General features: G+C 41.2%; 1 protein-coding gene across 10 annotated transcripts in view; it reads right to left on the bottom strand.

The window, feature by feature from the left end:
- Positions 1-19,915, bottom strand: part of sema6bb (sema domain, transmembrane domain (TM), and cytoplasmic domain, (semaphorin) 6Bb) — a 533,030-nt gene that overhangs the window by 241,157 nt on the left and 271,958 nt on the right. The gene's annotated exons all lie outside the window — the stretch shown is intronic.

Genomic DNA, 19,915 nt, shown 5'->3' with positions numbered 1-19,915 from the left:
TACTTGTAAATTTGACAATAAACTCAACATGACTTTGACTTTAAAGCAGAGGACATATGCAATCTGACCTACCAGGGATCTCTTCCTGCACTGCATTTTGAAGCTTCTATTCTTGCCTCTATTTCATTCACTCACTGAACGAGCAACTTTGTTTACAGCCAATCCCAATGGCTTCATCCCATCAGAGACAACTCCCCTTCCCTACCCTTCTTGTAGATTAATGACCTGCTTTGGAATGCTTCCCAGGTCTGTCGAAGGGTCTACAAACTGAAATGTTAACTGGGTTTCTCTTCCCACAGCTGTGGCCCAGCCTGCGGAGCGCTTCCAGCATTTTCTGTTTTTAAAAAATTTTTTAGATTTCCTCCCCATACTAACCAATTTTTACAGGAGCACCATTGAGAGTGTCTTGCATCACTATCTGGAATGGCAATTGTAAGGCATCTGACTGCAAGGCCCTGTAAAGGATTGAGAAAACTGCTGAGAGGATCATTGGGGTCTCTCTTCCATTCATCAGAGATATTTATCAGGAATGCTGTGTATGCAGGGCCCTTAGCATTGTCCGTCATCCCTTCCATCCACCAATAATCTCTTTGACCCCCTACCATCAGCCAGGAGGTAGCATAACAACAGGACAGAAACTGTTGGAATGGGAAACAGCTTCTTTCCCCAGGCCACAAGACTTCTGAACTCTGCCACCACCTAGGTTACATCATACATAAAACGTCAGTAGCATTGTACTGTTTACTTTTTAACTTGTGTCATAAATGCACCTTATTATTTGTTAATTTATTTGTGGTAATATTACTTTATGTGTGTGAGTTATATGTATTACGTTGTGCACCTTGGTCAGGAGGAACGTTTTTTCATTTAGTGGGATACATGTGTATGGTTTAATGAACAATAAAATTGAACTTTGACAAACTTCATCTTCAGTTTATTTGATTTTATGAATAAATAAGAGCAGATTGGGTAAAGATCTGCCTCCCTAACTCACTGGTGTTGATAGACATGGAGGTGCTTACAATGTGAATGGAGAGCAAACAGTAAAGTCACAAAGTAGTTTTGGGATGGGGGGGAGGTTTGTTAGCGCTGATGGGGAGGGTGTGGTGGTGAGGAGTTGGAACAGACTCATAATTGTCAGGGAGGATACCTACAAAACAATGTGCTTGCTGGCATGCCGAAGAATCAAACCACCAATTGAAATGGAATGGGATCTACGTAGTGATGGTTGGGTGAGAGATGAGACTCTTTGAGCACCAGTGGAAGGGAGAAGACATCAGCTAAATTTGCAGGTTTCTGTGTTGGGGAGGGGGAAGGCAAGGGAACGCGTGTTTGAAGGAAGAGATTAAGCTAGAGAGGACTGAAGATTTACTCAGCTTAGTAGTATAAGCAACTTTAGGTCTTTGTGGCCTATGATTATTCAGTAAAAGACTATACTGGTGCTCCTATGCAACACAAACGAAATTGTCATGTATTTAATATTTGGGAATAAATTTCTTGGTAGCAGTGGTATCCAGTAGTGTTTCCAAAAGCCTTCACCACAGCCTCGCATACTGCTGATGTTTTGAGAAACCTCTTCTCAAGGACTGGTGTTCCAGAACAGTTATTTACTGACAATGGATCACAATTTGTTATGGAACAGTTTCAGTCATTCTTGAAAATGAATAGAAAAAGGCGTAGAATTTATCATGCCACTCAGTTACAAATAGCTTGGCGGAAAGGTTTGTCCAAGGTAAAGAATGCACTGTGAGCAATGTCAGTGGAAGTCACTACACTCAAACCAATTGCCAATTTCTTCCCTGCATACCGCAATGCAGTACACTCCACAACCAACAACCTACTAGCTATGCTGTTGCTAGGTCACCCCTTGTGCTCATGCTTGGATCTCCTCAAGAACAATCTCAAAAGGGGTATGCAGGATAAACAACTGATACAAACTGAGGGTTCCTCAAACAAGAAAGTTCAATGGTTCACTCCTGGACAAGCAGTCCTGGTGAGGGACTACAGAGGTGATCCAATGTGGGTACTTGGAAAGATTAAGGACAGAGCTGGACCACCCTTCTGTACACTGGAGACTGCGCCTGATATCATTTGGAGATGACGCATCAATCAGTTGAGGACAGCAGAGTCAATTGTCAGAGAAGAGAGGTATCCAAAGCTGTCAGAACCACTTCTTGCAGTCCCTGAGTCAACTCCTACAACCACCATGGAGGAGGCCCCAGAACCTGAGATTGTTTCACTGCCAAGCAGAGTGACCTCCCCCCTCCCTTGTTATCCCATGTTATCCTATAAGAGTAAGACATCCCCCACAGTGATTAAATCTTTCGGCCTGAATGGAACAATTTAAAATTTACTATGCTGTGGATGAATACAACATAGTTGCATTCCTTCCCATCCTGCTTAACTCTTCCAGGTCAATGCAGCATAAATAGATGTTGAATAAAGCACCCACTGCTTAGGACAGGAAACAGCTTGTACCCCAGGCTCTAAGACTATTGAACTCCCTGACACCACCGAGGTCTCATCATGTATGACGTGCCATCAGCATTATACTGTTTACTTTTTAAACTTGTGTTGTAAATGCACCTAATATTTGTTAATTTATTTGTAGTAGTATTACTTTATGTGTTACGTGTGTGAGTTATATGTACTGTGATGTGGACCTTGTTCCCAAGGAACGTCTCTTCATTTGGCTGAATGACAATAAGCCAGAACTTGATCTTAAACTTGATAAGGACGTTTTTGCTCTTCTACCCAGACAATGCAACTTGGATTCAATCTAACATCACCATCCAACACCTCACCCATTCTTGATTCATGAATCTTTCCAACATGAGCATTGTTTTGCTTATCAATAGGTCTAAATCATTGGATATAGCAGAAATTTTAGTTTGAGTATCATGAGCATATTTTAGGAAATGTACCTTTGGTGAGACCTACTCTGTACATTTATTTCTTTACATGCTTTTCTTTTAGATACTTAGATACTTTACTTTATTGTCACCAAACAATTGATACCAGAGCGTACAATCATCACAGTGATATTTGTTTCTGCACTTTGCGCTCCCTGAAGCAAAGAATATCACCTTAAAAATTGAAAAGCAATGCTCTTGCAGATTTTTAGTGTTCCTGATAATACATGAATGATGGCTGTATGAATCAAATTGTTTTAGTTTTTAAAGGCTCGAGAAAGAAACACACTGCTGTGGGCCGGCATTTCAATAAAGGCCAGACTCTTTCCACTAGTTTATGTCCATTTTGAATTTTGGCATATTTTAATAAGATAGGAGATTTTTTTTTGAAATTGGCCAATAGAATCAGCTTTGACTACAAATTCTGGATTGAACCACAGATGAAACTTCAGCCTATAGATCTAAATGGAGCTATGTTATGGAATGGATGTCCATTAGATTCTGAAAGACTGGATACTTTGGTCAGCAAAGATCCAAGATTCTGGAGCTGAGGTACAAATTTATCTGACCTTTTACTCTGAACAGGTGTTATAATATTCACCGCTGTGTATAATCTCCTCTTAATATTTGACTCTGTTGAGGTAAATACCATGGTGCTAGTGACACAAACAACCTTTTATCCTGTAAAGTGAAAGGTCTGCTCTCTACTGCCACAGGTGCTGAGGTCCATCATTTAGGAAGTGATGCTGTCTGATGCTTAGTCACCCCTTACATGGTAGCGTAGATCTTAATGAACTTGACAAATACACCAGTCATGCTGACAGTAATGAATAATGCTTCCCTGATGCCAGTGAAGATGTCACACACTCAGTTCTTACTCCTACCTTGGTGCTAGTCGAAGCAGCACACACAAAGTGCTGCAGGAACTCTGTAGGCCAGGTAGCATCTATGAAAAATAGTAAACAGTCAACATTTCAGGGTGATACCCATTAGGAAATGTCAACTCTTTACTCATTTCCATAGATATTGCCTGGCCTGCTGAGTTCCTCCAGCATTTTGTCTGTGTTGGTTAGATTTCCAGCATCTGCAGATTTCTCATTTTGGTGCTGGACCACAAGGTTTGAGACTGGTTGTAATGTTCTCCAAGCATACTCTTTTTCTCATGAGGACCCCTGATCTCTGCCATTCCAAAGCTGTGCAATGACTTGAACCACAGCCTTTGCTGGGATGTTGGCTCAGTCAGGTCTTCCCTTTCTCTGTGCAAGGCACACAAGGAAGCAAAGGCAGAGGACCTGCCTTAGCTGCCCAACCAGGTCCCGGTTTGAGAGTGAGGGAGTTTGAACTCAGTGTCAGACTCCTCTCCACATCAGTCATAAATCTTTATGGTTTCTTCCTCCCATCATGACTGACCACTCTCTCCCTTTGTCTCATCTTTAATAAATCTTCTCAAGAATTTGGCAGCTGGCTCTTGGAAATTGGACCGGTGTTTAAGGCAAACGTGGCTCTTACCAGGATCTGATTTTCCAGCTGATGCTGCTTTAGGAACGAACTAGTGCAACTCCCTGTGAGTGAACTGAGCAGTTTCATTTATCTGCTGCAGACTTGAGCTCCACTGGAAACCTGGACATTAATTTCCAATCACAAGTGCACAGCTTTTTATTTTGCACCATATTTGCACTGAAGAGCCGCCAGCGGATATTTACATGAGATTGACTGAATGAGTTTTGGCAGATTCAGCCTTACTGGATATCATGTCCAGGATTTGGCTCACACCTGCGCTCCTCATCCTCATAAATGTGTCAACTGGTCATATTACACTTGGATTAGTTTACAAATCAAAGCCTGCCAAAAAACAATCTACATCATTCAATTAAAGCAGTATTTTCCAGAAACTTTTGTAGGCGCTTGAACTTCAGTTGTACACAATTCACTTGTTTAAAAGGCATTTAGACAAGCACATGGACAGGGAAAAAATAACATTAAAAGGACGTGGGCCAAATGCAGTTAAAGGGAGTACCTCTGACAGGCAACTTGGTCAGAATAGAGTCAGAAGAGCCCATTAGTGTTGTTCTTTGTCTGCCAATACTGCCTCATACCGGATGCTCTTATCTTGGAGTCAAACAAAACATGGCCAATTTGAGGCAGCATAATTTTGAGGTGATTGCAGCTAAGTATAGAGGTGCTTATCAGAGGTAAATTTTTTTCCCCCACAGTGCAATGGGAAGTGGTAGAGGCAGATACAACAGGAATATTTAAGAAACTCTTGATAGGCACGTGGATGATAGAAAAATGGAGGGCTATGTAGTTGGGAAGGGTTAGATTGATCTTAGTGTAGGCACAACATCATAGGCCAAAGGGTCTGTACTATGTTGTAATGTTTTATGTTCCATCTGCAGGTTTGGGCTCTAAGCCAAGACTTGAGAAGCACATCCGCACACTTCAACAGAGTATTGACAGTGACTACATTGTAGGTAAAGCCCTCATTTGGATAAGGCATTAAACCAGCAGTCCTCTCACATAGACATACACACTCCGTACCCTCAATAGAAAAGGAACAGCAAATTCCAGCTGGTGCCCTAACCAAAAATTTATCCCTGAGACAATGCTATCAAGTTAAATAGGTCTTTAATTGCAATATTTTCATAGATCATTAATGTGCTCAAATTGGATTCCGTATTTGTTTACAAAATAGTTCTGCTGTAAAGTTTGCTTTGAGAATCTAAGTACTCTTTTTAATTTTCCTATTCCCTGCAACATTTTGTATAAAATGACTTCTTCAGCTGATGTTGATATACAGGCCCAGATCATGAATATTTGTGCAGTTCATGCAAGTCAAATTGCAACCTGGAGCGCATACAAAAATGTGTCACTGCCCGTGTTGTTGATGAGTGTGTTCTTAACCGTCATAGAGTGACAAGTCATCCATGAATAAATTGGCTTCTAACTGGACAGCTTTCCACTGACCGTTTGCTGGATATATTCTCGAGGAATGCCAAATCAGCAGTCTCAATTTTGCTGACCACTCTAGGCCAAAGGCTTCATCAAACTTTTAATAATTTTTCAAATTGTTTGAAGATTCAGCAGCCAAACTGTGTGCTTCAAGCAAAGATTTACTTAATTCACTGACTCATTTGCCATTGACAACTTGGCTCACTCTCAAATCTTAGATTACATTGGAGGGATGTCAGTGTGCAGAGGCCCCTCCATACCAGCTGGTGATGCAACCAGTTAGAATGTACACCTGTAGAGATTTGAGAGAGTCTTTGGTAACATACCAGGTCTCCTTAAACTTCTAATGAAATATAGCCACTGTTATGCCTCCTTTCTGATTCCATTAATACGTTGGACACATGATAGGGCTTCACAGATGTTGATACCCAGGAATTTGAAACAGCTCACCCTTTCTACTGCTGATTCCTCAATGAGGACTGTTGTTCTCCCTTGACCTCCTTCTTGAAGTCCAGAATCAATTCCTTGATATTACTGAATGCAAGGGTGTTGCTGTGACACCACTCAACCAGCTGATCTGTCTCACTCCTGTACGACTCTTCTTCACCATCTGAAATTCTGACAACAGCAGTTGTGTCATCAGCAAATTTACAGATGGCATTTGAGCTGTGCCTAGCCACGCTGTCGTGGCTGTAGAGAGAGTAGAGCAGCGGGCTAAATGCACATCCTTGAGATGCACTAGTGTTGACTGAGGAGGAGATGTTATTTTACTTCCATACTAACTGTGATCTCCCAGTGAAGAAATCAAGGATTCAATTGCAAAGGGAGGTACAGAAGCCCAGGTTTTGGAGCTTATTGATTAGAATCGATGGTATGCTGGCACTGAACACTGAGCAGTAATCAATAAACAGCAGCTCGATGCAGATATTACTATTGTCCAGGCGATCCAAGACCGAGTGAAGAGCCAATGAGATTGCATCCACTGTTGTTCTATTATGGTGAAAAGCAAATTGCAGCAAGTCCTGGTTCTGGCCATGACTAATCTCTCAAAGCACTTCAGCACAGTAGATGTGAGTGATAGCTGTTGAGGCAGCTCACCTTGCTCTTCTTGGGCACTGATATGATTGTCACCTTTTTGAAGCCAGTGGGAACTTCTAACTACTGCTGTGAGAGATTAAATATTCCCACGAATCGTTGGCACAGGTCTCAGTTCCCTACTAGGCACATCATCAGTACATGGTACCTTGTGAGGCTTCAACCCCTTGAAGGATGTTCTTACGTTACCTTGCGAGACAGACATCACAGGGACTTGGTGAGCGATTGCAGGTTTCTGTGGTTTTATTTCAGATTTCCAGCACCTGCAGGATTTTTTAAAAAAACTATCAGCTAGTTTAGATCCTTACTGGGATAACAGCACCAGCTCAGAGAGCTGTGCTCAACAGACAGAAAGGGAGTGGAAGACAACGATGAGTAGACACTTGCTGCACAGTCTCATGATGGCAGATAAATGCCCGAGGTCATGCAGAAGTTGTTCTAGAGAAATAGGCCAGTCAATGGCACACCTTCCACTGCTCATGAGGTGATGCGGCTGGCACAACTTAGACACCTTGGCAGTGGGTTTAACATCGACATGATTGCACCAGGCAACTTCCTGTGGAGCAGCTTGAAAATACCGAACCACTTTTTGGATCGAGTCAGCAGATCCATTGCTAGTACGGCAAAGTGTCAGTTGCAAGAGCTGAACAGCAGTGGTGTAGTCAGTCTGTTAGAAACCTGGGTTCAGCCCTGTCCTGAGGCACTGGCTGTGCGCTGTTCGCATGTTCCCTCTGTGCATGTGCGCGTTTCCTCCTGCCGCCCCAGTTTCATCCCACATCCCAAGGACGCGTGGGTTGGCAGGTTAATAGGCCACCGCGGATTGTCCCCAGGGTGTAGATGAGCGGTAGAACCCAAGGGAAAATGATGAAAATTGGGGGTAAATGAAAAATGGGATTAACGTAGGATTAGTGTTCATTGGTTGGTGCAGACTGCGGGTGAAGGTGCTGTCTCTGTGTTTGATCTCCCTATGATTTTATGACCCATGAGGTGGAAGAAGCATGCGACCTAATTCCTTCTGATGGTCCCTCAGCTCACAAACAGCTCCTGCCCAGTGATGCCCATTTGTCAGCTGGAAAGAAATATGACTTGTGTGGATGAACCCAAAGGATACATCAAAGAGATGCTATAACTAAAGCAAAATGACAGACTGGGGTGTGAACTTGTGACCCTCCTGGACAGTTAATTCCTGTACTGGCTAATATGTTTATCAACTGACTGATCAGTGCAGCTCCAGGCTGTACAGGACTTCAAATGTCTTCAAACTCCAGAGGATATGTGACTTCTTTTTGACTCGCCTATGATTAATAACCTTTTGTTTTTTAGTTAGAAAAAATACAAAGTCCTCTAGTAATGAAACTGGAGGATCTGGTCCTGCCTTGGGCTGGAATGGATTATATTTTTACCCAGTTCACCATTAAACCTTCCTTGTCCATTGTACTGGAAGACCACAAGCTAATAATTCACTATGAACTTTCCGCCTGATTATATAAGTACAACAGGGTCAAACTAAATGCATCAATTATGTAATTTTTCATGTGGTCACATCAAAAGGACAGTGTAAATTGACTTGCAGATTACAGGCAGATGCCAGCTGATAAAAAGCAAACAATCCTTAAATATTCAAAGGTCATATTTTGGCCTTTAAGGTCTTAGCAAAATCTTTTGAAGCCAGCATTCATAAGCAAATAGAATCAAGTATCTACTTTTAAGGGAGGAAAGTGGGTGACAAATAAATAGTTGTCAAATAAGGGATATATGTATCCTTTTTAACAAGAATGCTAATTATTGAACAGTCGTTGAAAAGCAAACATACCCATTTAGCAGAGTTTCCAGTTCTTTGATACTAATGCAGCACTGTACAGGTGCCATTTCATAGCAGGGTACCACATGCCAGGTTTAAATCTTGTGGATTTCTTGTTTTAGCACTTTCTGGTCACCACTACCAACACTATTGCACACAAGCAAATACTCATAAAGCGTAGTGCACTTTCTGGAATTCTGAGCTGAAATTCCACCTTACGGTCCTGGAATTCTCATCTTGGGAATAGTTTCCTGCAGCTAGACTGAGCAAAGGAATTTAGCACAATTCGTTCTGCTCTTTCTTTCCAATGGAATTGAAAACATCTTTTTTTTTCTCCCCTATTTGTGTGTTCCCTCTCCCTCTCCACCACCCCCCTAATCTATCTCTCTCCCTCTTTCAAATTAGCTGTGACTATATTTCATTGGGCACAATTTACATTGAGAATTAATGAAATTATGAAAAATGCCTTATTTTTTTTCTCTGCCAAATTCGTGCTTAGTACATTACTAGTAATATCCTATTTTAATGGGAAACAGGATATACCGTACAGAATGAAAGCACTTGACGAACCATAACTCCAGAGAACATGTCAAATCTATGACACTTTTAGGATTGCCACAGATCCAGAGTAGAATATGCATTTTCTAGTATCATAGTTCAGACATACTGGGAAGCTTAAGAGTACACACCATTCGCCTCTCCTTACACTCTGAGAACAATGCTTCATTCATCCATTTGGATTTCTTACGTTTTCACAGGCAATATGTATAATTTAACATTAAAGGCAATGTCTAAGATATTACAACAAAAGAGACAAGAGAAAAGGAGTATTACAGAACTATTATAAGGAAAGAAAACTAAATATAACAATAGTGACACCTTAAACACTTCAGCCTATTTTCAAGCTGGAGGCAGCACCTTCACCAGACACTGGTGACCAAGACAAACCCAGGCACGTGTCATTGTATCTGCAATTTCAAGTATCACAGCATCTTGGTTGAGTAGTGCTCTGGTGTAAAAGAGAAAGATTTTTAATAAGATTGAAAGAGTACAGAGAAAATTTACAAGGATTTTGCCAGGACTAGAGGACCTGAGTTAAAAGACCATGTTGAATAGGTTAGGAGCTAGGAGCGTTAATGGCTCCTAACAGAGACTCCTTTGCTTGCATCTTCGGAAACAGCTCATTTTCCATCTTTAATATCTCTATTTTTCCCTTTCTGGGTTCTATTAAAGACCCTGACCTGGAGTTACACGCTGACTACAGTTCTTTGTGGGAATGGGCCAACATAACTGGCCATTGTTCGGCACGCCAAGGGCTCCGCCTAAGAGTTTTGCTGGCCTTCGGAGGACTGAGCTTTCGTGGCTTTGGAGACGGGGGATCGGAGGCTGGTGTCTGAGCAGAAGACTGGTGCGTCGTGAGAGATGGAAGATCTAAGGCAGTGTGCCCAGAGACCCGAGATCTTTGGAAAGCGACGCAATGGACTTTTAATATCGTAAACCAGAGAGTTGTTTGTTATGTCTCCCCTCTCACTATGAAACAGAGACACTTCTTTCTCCCTTATTAGGGAGAGAGGAAGAGCCTGTGGTATGTCAAATGCCAGGTGAACAATATGGTCTTTGGAGGACGGCAGGTGTATGCCTTTCATGTTATTTAGCTCACGCTTGAGTGCTCAGTGATGAATGCCAATGCTTTTTGTTGCCGGTAGTGGGGGGAGAGGAGTTTGTTGCTTGCTGCCACCTACGTGCGGGAGGGAGGGGAACTTGGGGGAGGGGGGACTTTGGGGTTCTAATGTTTAACTGTCATTCATTCTTTGGGGCACTCCTCTGTTTTCGTGGATGGTTGTGAAGAAAAAGCATTTCAGGGAGTATATTGTATACATTTCTCTGACATTAAATGTACCTTTGAAACCTTTGAATGAAGGGAGATTTTATAGTTATGCAAAATCATGAGAGGTATAAGTAAGCAGATTTTTTTTCCACTGAGGTTTGTTAAACTAGAAGTAGAGGTCATAGCTTAAGAGTGAAAAGTGAAATACTTAAGGAGAACCTGAAGGGGAGCTTCTTCTTCTTCGAGTGTGGTACAAGTTACCAGCGGAAGTGCTGGATGCAGGTTCCAGTGCAACATACACCTGTGAGAGAAGTTTGGATAGGTGCATGGATGGGAGGAGTATGGTGGACTATGTCCAGGTGTGGGTCAATAGGACTAGGCAGAATAGCAGTTTGGCATCAACTAGATGGGCCAAAAGGCCTGCTTCTGAGCTGTAGTGCTCTATGACTATTGCACTGGGAGGAAAGGGCTATTTCAAGAGCTAAGGAGCAATTCCGAGCGAGGTTGGAGGCCCTATCATGTGCACATCAACTCTGGCAAAGTTTGCAGGCCATTACTTCCTAGAAAGCAAAACCCAATTATCATGAATGGCAGTGATGCTTTACTCCCAGACGAGCTCAATGCCGTTTGTGCTGGCTTTGAAAGGGAGAATAACACTATAGTTATGAGGATCCCTATAGCACCCGGTGACCCTGTGATAACCGTCTCGGAGGGCTGACATCAGGTTGTCTTTCAAGAAGGCGAAAGGCCCCGATGGAGACTCTGGTAAGGTGTTGAAAACCTGTGTCAACCAACTGACAGGGTGTTTAAAGGCATTTTCAATCTCTCATTGCTACAGTCAGAAGTTCTTAGCTGCTTGAAAAAGACAATAATCATACCAGTGCCCAAGAAAAGCCAGCTGATACATAGAGTGCTGTGTATTGACTACAGCTCAGCACTTACCACCATCATTCCTAAAGTTCTGATTGAAAACCTGCAGAGCCAGGGGCTCTATACCTCTCTCTGCAAACTGGATCCTTGACTTCCTAACTGGAAGATCACAACCTGTGCAGATTGAAAATGACATCTTCACCATGCTGACAATCAACACTGACAACTGACACACCTCAGGAGTGGGTGCTTAGCACTCTCCGTACACCCATGACTGTGTAGCTAGGCACAGCTCAAATGTCATCTTAAAATTTGCTGACGATACGACTATTGTTGGCAGAATTTCAAGTGGTGACGAGAGGGCGTACAGGAGCGGGATATATCAGCTAGTTGAGTGGCGTCGCAGCAACAACCTTGCACTCAACGCCAGTAAGACTTAAAGAGCTGATTGTGGGCTTCAGAAAGGGTAAGACAAGGGAACACACACCAATCCTCAGAAGGATCAGAAGTGGAGAGAGTGAGCCACCAAGTTCCTGGGTGTCAATATCTCTGAGCATCTAACCTGGTCCCAATATATTGATGCAGCTATAAAGAAGGCAAAACAGCAACTATATTTCATTTGGAATTTGAGAAAATTTGGTATGTTGTTTAAAACTAGAAAATTTCCACAGGATTACCGTGGAGAGCATTCTAACTGGCTGCATCATCGTCTAGTATGGGGGCAGGGGGGCAACTGCACAGGATTGAAGTAAGCTGCAGAGAGTTGTAAACTCAGTCAGCTCCATCATGGGCACCAGCCTCCATTGTATCCAGGTTATCTTCAAGGAGCAATACCTCAAAAATGTGGTGTCCATCACTAGGGATGCCCATCGCCCAGGACATGCCCTATTCTCATTGCTACCCTCAGGAAGGTGGTGCAGAAGCCTAAAGGTACAGACTCAACAACTGAACATTTCAGGGACAGTTTCTTCCCTTTTGCCATTTGAGATTTGAATGGACATTGAACCCATAAACATTACCTCACTACTTTTTAAAAATTTCCATTTTTGCGCAACTTACTTAACTATTTTACACACACACTTTTTCACTGTAATTCACAGTTCTTTTTCTATTATTATGTATTGCAATGTACTGCTGCCGCAAGGTTAACAAATTTCACAACATATGCCGGTGATAGTAAATCTGATTCCAACTTACAATGTAGCCTTTAAGAAACACAGAATGGCATAAGGATGAATGTAGTAGGTTAGTGGCAAGGGAATGCTGGAAGAACTCAGACAATCAAGCATTAGCTATGGAGACAAAAGATAAGAAAACTTTCCAGGTCAAGACCCTCAAGTAGGGCTGAGAGGGATGAGAAAAGGTAGCTAATTTATAGCAATTTTAGTCGGTTTAATGGTAGAACCAGAGGGGTAGCGAAGGGGAATGGAAAGGTGAACAAAGGGAGGAGAAAGCTAGGTGATAGGTCAGTGCCTGTGGGAGAGGAACATCAGTGGTGGGTTGTCTTGCGAACTTTGGCTTCTCCTATGTTGAGTAGGCCACAGTGTGATCAATAGACCAGGTTAGAAGAGATGCAGGTGGAAGAAGTTGACAAGACCTTATACATCCATAACTTTATAAGGCCTATCTTCCATGTCTTGCTAAAATGCTTGAAGTGTTGCTGCTTCGTAAATCTGTGTGTCCTTCCCATATGCTCTGTCTGAAGTAGCTTTCCATCACTGAAACAAGCCCAATAAACACAACAAATATTTGCTACTGAGGAAAGGGCAGAGTATTTAAGTGATCTTTCAGTTCACAGTGTTGTCAGTGGTGACAAATCCAACTCTGTACTCCAGCATTGAGGCTCTTTTGTTGCTTCATAATTTCACCACACAGTGGTCTTGAAAGTAGGCACCTTGGCTGTTCGCAGCTAATGCAGGCAATGGACATAATTCCAAGTCTGTGAAGTCAGTGCCAGAGGATTCGGTTAGTTGATTGTGTAAAAATCTCACATTCAATCAGATGCGTGACTTTGCTGCTTTGATTGAATGGAAGCCTTCTATCAATAGATTGCACTCTGCAACTCAATACTGATAATCACTTGAAGTATGAATACTTACAGAACAATGTTCTCAGAAAAAAGTTCATTTGTAATTAACCTGAAATTAAATCGGAAAATAACTGACAAAGAATGACTCATTTCGTGAGCAAAAATGCTGAAAAGAATCCAAGTGGAAGGCCAGGGTATAAAAAAAGATCGGAGAAAATAGTCATGAGAAATGTAGCTGTGGGATACGGGTCGGGAATGGGAATGGAGGACAATCTAAGGTTCAACTTTTCACAATATTTCACTGGCTTGGAAGGGATCCTTTAACAAGACTTCGTCCTGTTTAATGAAGGAAAGTAAAGAGCCTGTCTCATTTCTAGTAAATTGTGTTCTCCTGGCACCTTTGCAAGAAATGGACCATAAATAAAACACAGCTAAAATGGAATCCTGCCCTCTTGAATGGAGCCTGGCTTTGACCGTTTTACTGTCACACTGTAATTCTTTAGTACTTAGTAAGGTAGTAACAATAATTACCAGCAGAACAAAAGATCTATTACCAAAGTAAAACGTCCTGTTAATGAAGTAATTTTATGGATTAATTTAGAACTGCAGAATGACCTTTATCCACAGACTGATTAGACCCATATATGACAGTGTTTAGCTTAAGTATTGATTTCCATTGAGTTATTTAAAAGGTCCAAAAACAGCAAGGCTGGATTTATTATATCAATTGTCATTAACAGGATGTTTTAATGACAACAATCTATATTTCTATACAACTTTCAACATTGAAAAATGTCAGAGAGTAATTATCAGGAGAAGACAATGATTGCTCAGTCAAGAGATGGGTGATCAAAACCTTGGCCAATCTACCTCATTCTATTTTTGCATTATTTATTTATTTAGTAATTTATAATAATTTTACATCTTTGCACTCCACTGCTGTCACGAACCAAGAGATTTCCTGTCACAGTGAAAATTCTGATTCTGTTTTCAAAATCAACTTGCAGATGGTCACTGTAGAGCAGAAAAAGTGGGGCAGACAATAATCCAGACCAGAGCAGCAACTATAGAATGGGGAACAAGATGGTCAGTAGTACCAAAAATATGTTGCAGGGATATGCTGAAGGGGTGTCTTCTGTGAGTTCTGAAACCCTGACAGACCTATGATATATTGCCTTCCAGCTGGGGAAAGGCACCTCTGCACAGGCAGACAAGATTCATGTGGAATACACTCCCCAGTGTATGCACAGGAACCACACTGAAATATTAACAAGATGAAGACGGGCCAGTTAGTTATTTTCCAACAGCAAAAAGGTTTAAAAATTGCAATGCATGGCAGACTCACTAGAAACAAAAAGAAACCTCAATTTTTTTTATATCACTCATGAAATTCACCCTTAATTTTGCAGCTACATTTTAAATTTCACATCAGTGGGTGCCTCATCATGCTGTATCAGCTGAAATGGTCTGAAGGTACTTTTGTCTGGGATCTAATACACTGTCTTTTATACTTGATTAATTCTATAATTTTATACTCACTTTTATTATACATTTTACTCTATGAAGCTGTAATTATGCTGTGCCAAAGGGAGATGTGTAGCAGAATAGCTCCAGTACTTTGTCTCTTTCCATCCATAAAGTCCGCAGGTGCTGAGTATGTACAACTGAGAAACACTTTACGCAGTTCTTAATGAACATTTCGAATCCAATTGAGGTAGAAGAGTTTTGAAATGTTTTCACATCTCACCTTTCAATTTTGTGCTCCTTTCTCTTAAGCTCATTCACCCAAGCTGAGTTGTAACTTCTGCCCTCCCTTCCTTTATCCAAAAAGCCATTCATTCCCGAAGAACGTATAACTGCTTAACTCCTCACCATACCCACCCACTTAATTTACTGCTTGATCCGAAGTGAATGCACATTTGTTTGGAGACATGCTGTGTGGTATCCCCATCTCCAGCTAACTAGATAATGCAAAATTAAGCAAAATATGTTCTCCTGGGTAATAACACATAAAGTGCTGGAGGAATTCGGCAGGGGTCAGGCAGCATCCACGGAGAGAAATGTACAGTTGATGATTCGGGTCAAGACCCTTCATCTGGACTCCTGCAATGTTCAGATGAAGGTCCACATTCACTGCTTAAACCAAGAAGGTGACTACATTCTCTATGAAACTAGCCCAGGGGAGTTCCACGACTGAAAACCAACAATAATGAAGAAATGTTTGTCAAGATCCTGTAGTGGAATATACCTGTGGTCCTATATGTCTTGTGCTCTTGTTCTTTCATTGATAGAGATTTTACCACAAGCATCAACTGTGTGGATGACCAGCTAAAGAGTGAGCTGCAGCGTCTCATTAACATCTCACAAACCAATGACATCTGCTGCCTAGAAAGAAACAGGCAGCAGGTAGATGAGAACACATCACCTCAACTTGTAAATTTATTGCTGTATTGAGGTGACAGAGGGCTGCAGCAGGTAAGGCCTTACAGCTCCTCTGGCCTGGGTTTGATCATGATCTCTGGGGTTGTCCATTGGAGATTGCATGTTCTTTTTCTAACTGCCTACATTTCCTCCCACATACCAAAGATGTGGGGAATCACAGGTTAAATGGCCACTGGAAATTTTCCTGTGTAGGTGGGAGAGGAGTTGAGAGGAAATGTGAGTAAATGGTGAAATGGGATGGATGGGATTAAATTCAAAGTTAATTTATTACTCAGGGATATATATGTCACCATATACTATCATGAGATTCATTTTCTTTCAGGCACTGTAATACAAAGAAACACAATAGAATCAATGAAAAACTGCACACAACAAAGATGGACAAACAACCTAATTGCAAAAGACAACAAACTGTGTCATACAAAAAAAAGGAAATACAAAAAGAAAACAAAATAATAATAATAATAATAATAATAATAATAATAATAATAATAATAATAATAATAATAATAAATAAATAAATAAGCAATAACTATCAGGAACACATGTTGAAAAGTCCTTGATAGGTTGTGGAATCAGTTCATAGTTGGGGTGAGTGAAGCTTCAAGAGCTGATGGTTGAGGGGTAAATTGACGGCTAAATGGTCTCCTACATTGTATAGATATATAAATATGAATATCATCAATGCACTGAGACAAAATTTTTACCTAACATTACCAGAAGGAAAACTAATTTATCAGCAATTTTTTGAGGAGAAGCAGTATATGGCCTCATCAGGGTGGACTTGAGGGTAGTCCCACTGAAAATCTTTGGCTGTAGTGCATCCTGTATTTAGAACACACTGTAACAAGTAGACACAATGTACACAGATGAATGCACATCACAATAATCCTTAATTGCAGGAGAAATGAAAAATATTCCGCCGGTATGTTATAAAACACATAGGAATGAGATGCATTACAGGGCCTGGGAAATCTGTTCTGCAGCTAACCTAATATGGCAGAGCTTGATGGTAGTACCAAGTGTTAACAAATGGGAGTGTGTTACTTTGCAGGCTCTAACTTCTTTCTATATGACGAGCACAAAATTTGTAGGAAAAAAGAAATACAAAAATCAATAAATGAAATGATCTGTACTTCCTCTGAGAGCCAGTAATCTGGTTGCACGACTAGAGTAAGATGCCACAGGATAAAATCACAGCACTAGCTGGACTTAATTAAACAGAAATATCATGAAGATAACAAAGGTTGCATTTTAAGAGGGGATCCTGCAGATATGGAACTAGTTAAAAGAAATTTGAAAATAATTGCGGAAGTAAGCAGGGTTGGAAACATGGTCTAAATTTCCTAAATCTGTGTTTTGGTTTCTAGAATATCACTGTTATTGTAAGCTCTGACAATGTCACATCCTAAACACTAACACACAGGATGCTTGAGTTTGTTATTATTAGGAAGGCAAGCATCCCAAGACTTGACCTCCAAGTTCAACTAGAGAAATAACAATTAGTCTTTGTATAGCATTATTTCTCTTTTACTTAAAATTGTCAGCTAGGGTTCAGTGGTAAGAGATTCAAAAGGTTGTGGGTTGAATGCCCACTACTGAGATTTAAGCACATGCCAGGCCTTTTGGTCAAGACATTAAACCAAGGCCTGATGTTCTTCTTGGGCAGTTGTATCTCTCAATTAAAATGCATTTATTTGCTATATGTAGGACTTTTCTGTGTACATATTTATTGGCAGTTGTGTTTTCTTTTACTGTACAGATCCCCATCAATTTATTGATACAGGAATAGGTCACTTGGTCAAAAGGTCTATTTCTGTTTTACACTGCAACATAGCTCAGGCCTCTCCTCTTTGTTAAACTCTTTCCATAAATCTTTCTATTCCATTCTTCCTCATGAGTTTAATTAGCTTTCTCTTAAATGTGTCTTTGTATCTAGCCTCAACTGTTGTCCGTGTGCTTGAATTAACCACCACATTAATTACTGAGCGTCTTTATCTACGTCCTGATCAGTGCCTCTTCAACATATACTGAGCTGGGAGATCAGAACTATGCACTATATTCAAGTTCCAACACATCAAAATAATAGAACAGGGGTTAGAAACATAGAACACCTACAGCATAATACAGGCCCTTTGGCCCACAAACTTGTACTGAACATGTCCCTACCTTAGAAATTACTAGGCTTACCCATAGCCCTCTATTTTTCTAAGTTCCATGTACTTATCTAGAAGTCTCTCAAAAGACCCTATCGTTCCCAAACTTTGCCATGGACCAATACCATTAAACAAGGGGACTGTGATCCCAGGTTGGGAACTCCTGCCTTAGAACATAATGTCTTGAAAGCAAATGTGTTAATGGAAGTGCTTTTACTTTAATTGAAGCAAGCATTGTTCTTTACCCGATAAGGATCACACATACCGTGCACATTTCCATCATACCAACTTTGCAACCCACAGCCACTTTCAAAGTCACTGGGATGTGTTGCACACTCACGGCATCATCCACTCAAGTAGGCAGGATCTGCACATTCACTGCCTCCCCCAAACCCAGCAATTTAATAGATCTTGGCAGTTGGCCCAGTCATATCGAAGGCTTAACATAAATGTTTCAGGCGTGCTCGTGAAAAATACAGAAAATCAAAACTGTACAAAAATACTTTTGAACATTATATTGTAAATTCAAATCTGAAAGTCTTAAAAAACTTTAAATGCACTCAGTTTAAGAAATATAAACAAACATCAATTTATTTTTTAAACAAAAAAGCAGGCTTTTTCCACTAAGGCTAGGGAAGAAGAAACCCCCCAGAGGACATGGGTTAAAGGTGAAGGGGGAAAAGTTTAAAGGGAACATTAGGGGGGGTGGGGCTTCATCACACAGAGAGTAGGGGGAGTGTGGAATGAGCTGCCAGATGAAGTGGTAAATGCGGGCTCACTTTTAATATTTAAGAAAAACTTGGATGAGAGGATATGGGCCAGGTGCAGGTTGGTGGGACTAGGCAGAAAAATGGTTCGACACAGCCAAGAAATGCCAAAAGGCCTGTTTTGGTGCTGTAATATACTATGGTTCTATGAAGCAGCACAGAGTTCTGAAGGAATTCAGCAAGTTGGGCAGCATTTATGTAGGGAAATGAACAGTCGACATTTCAGGCTAAAACCTGATTCTGAGTCCTGGATGAAGTGCCTTGACCCAAAATGTCAATTATTAATTTCCCACCATAGATGCTGCTTGTTTTGCTGCGTTCCTCCAGCATTTAGAGTGTGCTTTTCAAGATCTCCAGCATCTGCAGAATTTCTCTTTAGCTCTTATAGGCATTCCCATCTTTAGATGCCGATGAAAATGACTTCAATAGATGTGAATGACTGCAATATTCTGTACCTAGATCCCACACCACCAAGTTCAGGAACACTTATTACTCTTCAACCATCAGGCTCTTGCACCTGCCAAATCCCTCAATTTCGAGCAACCGTTAGCATGACGCTATTACGGCTTGGGGTGTCAGAGTTCGGAGTTCAATTCTGGTACCAATTGTAAGGAGTCTGTACATTCATCCCATAACCACGTAGGTTTCCTCCCACAGTCCAAAGGCGTACCGGTTAGTAGGTTAAGTAGTCATTGTAAATTACTCGTGATTGGGCTAGTTTTAAATAGATGGGTTGCATGGCCGCTTGGCTTGTTGGGGTGGAAGGACCTGTTCTGTGCTGTATCTCTAAAAATAAATAAATAAAGCGATGGAATGTGGACATCTGTAATTCCTCACTGGCACTGAACAGATAAGAAAAGCTGTAACGGAGGGACTTTTCAAACTGTGCAATATGGATATTACCAGGCTAAGTCAGGAGGAACTTGGAACAGTTCAGCACCAAAAATGTTGCCTATATCTTGCCCTCATTCACTTATCACAAGAAGAGATAAGGACCCACTGTCACGTAGCTGAAAGTTGGAACTGCAACACTGGGAGGGAATTTGTGCAGTAATCTTTGCTTTGC

This window comes from Hemitrygon akajei, chromosome 16 (assembly GCF_048418815.1).
Source record: "Hemitrygon akajei chromosome 16, sHemAka1.3, whole genome shotgun sequence".
Classification (NCBI taxonomy): Eukaryota; Metazoa; Chordata; class Chondrichthyes; order Myliobatiformes; family Dasyatidae; genus Hemitrygon; species Hemitrygon akajei.
Note: the sequence above shows the minus strand (reverse complement) of the source record. Positions and strands in the feature narration are given on the sequence as shown.